The 7391-nt window shown below is 44.0% G+C and overlaps 1 long non-coding RNA gene across 1 annotated transcript; it reads left to right on the forward strand.

The window, feature by feature from the left end:
• The first annotated feature begins 645 nt into the window (after window positions 1–645).
• On the forward strand, window positions 646–5744 carry LOC138481655 (uncharacterized). Its single transcript, XR_011274314.1, has 3 exons — window positions 646–866; window positions 2544–2773; window positions 3343–5744. It is a non-coding gene; the product is annotated as an uncharacterized lncRNA (long non-coding RNA).
• Window positions 5745–7391: the final 1647 nt, after the last annotated feature.

Raw genomic sequence — 7391 nt, forward strand, 5'->3', positions numbered from 1 at the left:
GGCATATGAGGAGGGACAAACAGTCTGTAGGTGTTGTTTGGTTATTTTCCCACCCATTCAATGCCCATGTCCATGCTAATACCTATGGCCACTCCCCACCCCAGTTAATGCCCATCGCCGCTCAAAACACCCCCTCATGAGAACTGTTTGAGATCGCTTTACCATGAAACCTTGCACTGGGAGTGCTTGTCAGTTTTTGTTTAAGGCTGTTTTCTGAGAGTTAATGACTTAACTGCAGTTGTAAACTTGCTACTGTTGTAATAAAAACATGACTTAACCAGGTCTGCCTTCAGCCACTCGATTTATAAGCAATCTGCATATTCTTCACTAAAGTCCTTTTAAAAATAAGCATTAGCAACGCGAACAGTTTTGGCTTGTGCATAAGTATTAGGATTATGCCAGGCACTGCTATTAGATGCCTGGGTAAATGCACCATTTTGTACCTGCTACCATCAATGGCCAGCTAATACCACTATACCTGTGCCTGGCAAAGCGCCTTTAGCATGCCTACTCAAAACCCCAAACTGTTGGTATTTTCAATGCTTGTATTTATATGCTGGCCTGTCGTTTGTTTTTCCCTTTCTCTTGCTTGCTTTCCTGCATGCAAGGGGGTTAATCATCTCCCTTTTTCCCCACAGCACAATGGCATCACTCCAAAATGTCAGTTTCATTTGTCAGCAGAGTGGTGTGACATTCTTCCCTATAAGTAGCAGAGCAACACTCTGACACCAGGCATCAACCTTGCGGGTGTAGGCTGACTGACAGGTGCTGCAAGCAATCAGCGTGAGGTATTTTGAACCGTTGCTTCCCACAGGATTCTGTTTGGAGGAGAAGAGAGAAGGAGACTGCAAGAGAATGTGTTTGTGGTAAGGGAGTTTCACAAATATGTCCCTGGAATAGTAGTGTAATATTCCTAAGCTTCAGAAGCTGACCCTTCTTTAGGTATGAGAGGAAGAGCCCCATTCATACAACTGTTGGTTCTCCTATGCCATTGTTGTGTGGCTCACACATTCATAAATAAGAGAGGTTGTTCAACAAGAAGTGGAATATTGCCACATCAAGCGAAGCACAGCCCCAAGCGAGGTGGAGTGTTGCCACATCAGGCAGAGCACAGCCCTTGGCGAGCTTTGGGCACAGTCAGGGTTAGTGTTCTGACTGACAGTCACTACTCAAGTACTACAGGAATGATGTCCAAGTGAATGGGTTCCACAAGATGCTGACATGGTAGTTATATCTAACGCCTCTCATGACATAGTGTGGACCAGTTTTGGTGTCATCAGGGCGGACTGCACCTGACATAACATATAAGAAGTACTCGGTATTGTTCGGATGGGAATGAGCCTATCCCACCCACTACTTGCAGGTAAGGTGAACACTATATGAGGTGATATAGTGCATAAGGGGGAGCACTGTAGCACCAACAGTGGACGCGCAGCACTAGAAAACCCATAGCCATTTTGTATTATGCCAAAAAGGATTAAGAGTTTGCAGGATAGCGCTGTTCATGTTCTCTGCTCACTACGCCCTATCTCATTAAGCCAAAGAGCGCTGTCCCCTCGGAAGTCCACTCCCCCCCCCCGTCCCTCCAGTGTTGCGAATATTTATTATCTGCCAAAGGAATGAGCCCTGCAAGAGCGTGAGACAACACCAGTCTCCTCACTGGGTCCATTCGTCACCACTAAACTGCAAGTAAGCCTACAACCCCCACCCAGCCAGTCCTTAGCCAGCCCCACACCCGGACCTGACAACCCCACCTTTGCAATCCCCAATATGCATGACAACACCTCTCCCAATACTAATCCACTATCCGCAGAAGATCTTAGCAGGTGCAGCTGTATTTTTCCAAGCATGAAAGCATATCTCTTGTAACACGAGGTACAGGGAGGGATAAATTAAAGATCAAAACCCCAGGTGGAGAACTTGAGTGCTGGAACTGTGGTATCAACGACGCCCTGAATGTGTGGGTCAGTGTGACTGCATTTTATCCTCCCTTCACCCTGGCACCATTTCCCGTTCCGCCCAGGTGCCTGCCACAATGATAGAATAGCCAGGTTTAGCATGTTCAGTTTAGGATGAAACAATGTAGTAATGTGTGCCCTGACCTTCACCGCAAGGATGAGCCCAGCTGACCCACGTGGATCCAGACCGATGGGAAAACACTAACCAATTACAGCCTGGCAACCCCTATGGAGAAGGCTCATGTGTAGGGTGCCCCCAATCACTGGCACCCTTTAGTACTGTATGTAATGATGATTGTCAGGTTTTTAAGCCACTGTTTGTAGCAGGACGAGCCAGAGCGCTTTCGAGCAGCAGAGACCTTTGCTGATATTTGTATTCTGTACTATTAAACCTTGTTATCCTTGCAACGCTATCTCCTGGCCTATTCCCTAGCGGGTTGTCTTTATTCTGGAGTTTGCATGAAAAGGGACTTGCCTTCAGTATGGCCATCCCCACCATTTGTAAAAATGACTTTTAATTTTAAGATTTTACTTTAATCTTAGTTTAGTACAATCCTATCTTAGTCTTACTTATGTCTTCCCCAGGAGTGCTCAGCTGATACTCGGATTAGAGGTGGGCGTCCTTCTCATAGAGGGGTGCAGTGAAATTTGAGAGTTTCATTTAAGAGTTTGCCATTCAACCAGAAACCGGAAAGAGGGTTGGATTTAGCCACGTTTGAAGGCGCCATAGGTTTTCGGTGCTGTGCATGAATAAAAGGACTGTGATATTCCGCTAATGCTGGGAGCATCTAAATGAACGGTCCCCTTGGTTAATGGTAAGGTTCAGAGTAATGCTGTTCTACACCTCCATGATCTACCTTCTCTGAGGGGGTGTGTGTGTGTTTGTGAAATTTTAATGAAACTAGCTCCCAGCTTCAAGTTTGGCATTTTCGTAGGCCTCGTTTGCTTGTGTGACGGTATGATGCAGTTCTGTGAGGCTGTGCTGAAGCTGCTGCTCTAAGAACATGGCCATATGCTATCATTCCTTGATATGTATACCTCAGATCTGGGTGATTCTTTGCTCCCTTTTGCTTTTGGGTGTCATATCATGGACACCCCTAGTCGAGAACATGTTATGACCAGGTTAAAGTCCTGTGCCTTACAATTAGCTACAAAAATTAAGCAAATCAAACATAAGTATGGTAGATTTTCTATCGTTCCATTGATTGACTTTTATCGAGTTAAGGTCATTCCGGCTCTCCTCTCTGCCTCAGAATTGAATTATTTATTCTGTAAATTGAATTGGGAAAAATTGGAGAGCATTATATGAAAAGAGCGCTAACTCTACACCATTGCCTATTTATTACTGCTATAAGATTTGAACTGGGACTTTCTTCTATTTCAGCATGGCACAGATGGAAAGTTCTGTCATTTTTATAAGAATTTGTTAGTTCCCTTGCCAAACTCATTATTAGCAGAATTACACCTGCATATGAAAGCAAAGAAGAACGGGCCACTGCAAGATTTAAGAACTCGGGCATTAGAAATCTTAGCGAACAGCTATATGTTGGAGGAGACGTTGAGAGACAATCCACGGCTGGTGAAGAAGATTCTATTCCGTGAGGACTGGATCTCAACCATACAGGACTGCTAAGCTGTACAATAGTCTCACTAGTTGTGATAAACCACAAGGAGCCCTTGCATTTTCTTTGCAAAGATTCCCAAATTAATTTTGGCGAGATCAGTTTTTCCAGTTTAGAATGAACCTTTTAAAAACTGATGAAATCATGTTAGTGGACTCTCATGAGGAAGAGAGTATTATGTAGTTTATGTAATGCTAAAGGGGTGCCTCAAACTAGGGAGCATTTGCTAATGCATTGCTCTGTTTTGCATGTTGCCAGAGCGAAGTTGTTTGGCAGATTTGTACATGATCAGCAAACTCTCTTGGAAGAGAATGTTTGGTTAAGAGTAATGAGTGATTAGGAAACACTGTTAACTATAGCAGCTTTGGAATTCATGAATGAGATGGGATTGATTTTACTGCGATGACATTAGTTCATAGAACTGGTAACTAGTTTGGCTCTGGTAGATTTCTGTGGGTTAATCGCTTTTTAAAATTAAGAGTTGTTGAAAGTTTCTTCTTGTTAAATTATAATTATACATTTTCACATTTTTGATGGATTAAATATGGCAAATGTTCATGCAATTTTTAGAATGATACGTATCCTATGTTTACATGAAAATGTTTTACATTTTGTATATAAAGTTTTGTGATAATCTCTTAACATTTCTTATATAATGCATGAATAATCTGTTTTCCTTTTTTTGCATTGTTGCCATTCTTGTTTTTGCTTTTAATTACTGAACTCTTGTATACTGTTGAACATTCTTGATGCGTATTTTTTTACATGTAGAATAACACCCTTTAATGATGTTTCCCTTCAGTTCAGTGTAAATTTAGTGACAAAAGTTTGCACTTATATAAGTAACATCTTTTGCTAATAAAATTGTTTAGCACCATGGTCCATGCCGGACTCCGGCATGGTAGATGGCGGAATTACCGCCCCATTCCAAGGTGAGTGGGCATTAATTCCCCATTCACCATTTGCCCTTCCCCATTCCCATTTTTGCCCCATAGGGCATAATGGGAATGGGGAAAGGCGCTAAGTACGGTGCCGCAATTTGCGGCACCGTACTTAGCACCAAGGTCACTTTGCGGCATGGGTTTTAACGCCTGCAAAAAGCAGGCGTTAAAACCCGGGACATCTTAATCTGGCGTTAAGGGTTAACGGCGCCGACGGCGCCGTTAAACCCTTAACGCCTGACTTGTAAATGTGTTTTTTGCTGTTTGGTGTGTGCGGGTACGTGTCAAATCACTGTTGGTTTGGTCTTTCTTTGGTACTGGAAATGTAATTCGTTATGTGCTTCAATGTATTTTGGTTCTGTTTTTCGGCTTTTGTGTGCCCCCCCCATTGCCAATTTCTATAAGTAGCATGCTATTCCTTGAACTTGTGCATGTGTTTGATGCAGGTAGTTTGGAAGTCGCCTGAACACTTCTTGTGACGCCATAATCAAAGTCTGCGTGTTTTTACATTTATCATATGAATCTGCTCAATTTATGTATGTCCTTTTAACACTAACCTGCACGTCTGAACCCTACGTAATGATGTGTCTGTACACTAAGTCCATGCGTGACCCTATTCTTCTATATCGAATCTATGTCAAGCATACATGTGGATGTCTGATATCTGCATGGATTTAGGCCTTGCGTGTGTATGCTGTCTTTTTCTGGTGATACATTGTACTTACTTATATGTGAGCCTATGAACTGTAAAAAAAATCCTGGCTCCTGGTTGTTAATTTGGCCTGTTTGTATGATGGTGTCATACCACCAGGCCATGCAGCATCAGGATTATTTTAGAGAATTTCTGTTGATGCATTGACTGTGTGCATGTTGTGTGCATTAGTCCTATAATATGACTGTGGTATGTAGTTCCTCTCTGATATAGTGTGGTTCGGTAAAGATGTTGGTGTTCTTGTGCATGGGTGAGGTGGATCTATTTGCCTAAGCAGGACAAATGTTAATATGTCTTGGTGCAAAAATGACATGTGGTGCATACAACATATGACTTGTAATGAGTTGTTAAAAAAATGTGGGATACATATTGGGTATGACATGTGCCGTCAGCGTACATATGCATGATGTGTGTATTTTCTAAGGCCATTATGGTCATTTGTGATATGTGTATCAGTTGTTTGTGGTTGTTCTGCCTTATTATTATTATTATTATTATTATTATTATTATATTTATTGGTTACAGACCTAACTTCGAGAAGCAACAGAGTCCTTTATTATATTCAGCTTCTATGCGTAATGTGTATGTGTTGCACGAAAATGTTGTGTTGGTCAGTTGTGGTCAATTGCACACCACTGTTAGGCATATTAATTGTGTGTATCGCCTCTAAATGTTGACCTCTCCATATGTATGGGGTCTGCTCAATTGTATTCCACCAATTGGCTCCCATAGAGGCGGCTCCAATTTGTGTCTGCAGGTGTCCGCAGGGGACGCCAGTTGCCAGTCATCTTCCCTCTGACTTCCCTGCTTACCCCGACCGCCTACAGATGGGTTCCCCCCTGTTGTTTTAATTTGCACTTTATCAATATTTAAAATTGCATTGTGAAACCTAGGCCTTTCTCCCACTATTCAGGATTCTCAAACTTAGGTGGTTTTTCCCCTGTTGTTTAATTTGCACTGTATCAATATTTAAAATTGCATTGTGAAACCTAGACCTTTCTCCCTCTATTCAGGATTCTTAAACTTAGGTGGTTTACCCCCTCTCTTAAACGTGCATTGGATAGTTCCTTAATCCTGAGTGTTGTTGTCTTGTCCTATTGTTCAACCCTCTTGGCTCTCGCTGTCTCGTCTGCCTGCACCCTGTCCAGTGTCCTTCCTTAGTGTTCCCCGCTCCCTTCCACCCTCTACCCTCCTACTCTATGGTGCTCTCTGTCCCTCCTATCTTTTCTAACTGCTTCTCTATTGACTATCCTGCTCTCCTCACAAAATCTGGCAGGAAGAAATTTAAAAAGGATATCCTGGTCTCCAACCCAGGCCTCCCTATCGCTGACAACTATACCAGTGCCTCCTCCAAGGAAACTCTCACTGACATCCTCTTTATCGTTCCCTCGCCCGACCTATCGACCCTACATATGGTCTCTGTGCTCTCTCCTTTCTCTTCTTCTCCCATTAATGGTGGCACCCGGTGGGATGACCTCCTGGCCTCCTTCCATTCCTCCAAGGTCATCTTTAACGTTTATTCTAATGGGATCATCCTGGTCCAAGGCCCTCAGGCCAACCTTCACCTCTTTGATCGACGCTTCCTGTGCCTCATCAATTTCCTTTCTACTCCTACTGTCCCCTCTCCCCCCTCCACAGCCTCCTTGCCTCCCCCTGCTGCCTCCACCTCGGCTACCTTGCCCTCTTATTCCCTCTCTGCCCCCCTCCGGGCTCCTTCCACACCTCCGCAGGACGCACCTCTAATCTGTACCCCTCCCCGGAAGTCCTTCAATGGTGGTAACCTTCTCCACATTGCCATTCTTAACTCTCGCTCAGCTGTCAAACACTCCTCTGACATCTGCCGCCTTTTAGAAGAACATGACCTTGATGTCCTCGGTCTCACCGAGAGAAGGTTCACGGCCAGCTCTGTCACAAGCTTTGCCACGCTCCTCCCTGATGGCTACAAGATCCTCTCTGCGCCCAGGTCCAACTGCTCCGGAGAGGGTGTAGCCCTGATCTTCCCCAAGTGAATTCCTGCCTCTGTATCCCTACGCAGGCCTACTCCTCTTTTGAATGCCTTGTCTGCAGGCTCTCTTTCTCTCCGCTAGCCATTCCCTTACTGTGTCTAGTATATATCGGCCACCTGGTCAGATTTCCTCCTTCCTCTGTGAATGGGCAG

This window comes from Ambystoma mexicanum, chromosome 5p (assembly GCF_040938575.1).
Source record: "Ambystoma mexicanum isolate Mex_15411 chromosome 5p, UKY_AmexF1_1, whole genome shotgun sequence".
Taxonomy (NCBI): Eukaryota; Metazoa; Chordata; class Amphibia; order Caudata; family Ambystomatidae; genus Ambystoma; species Ambystoma mexicanum.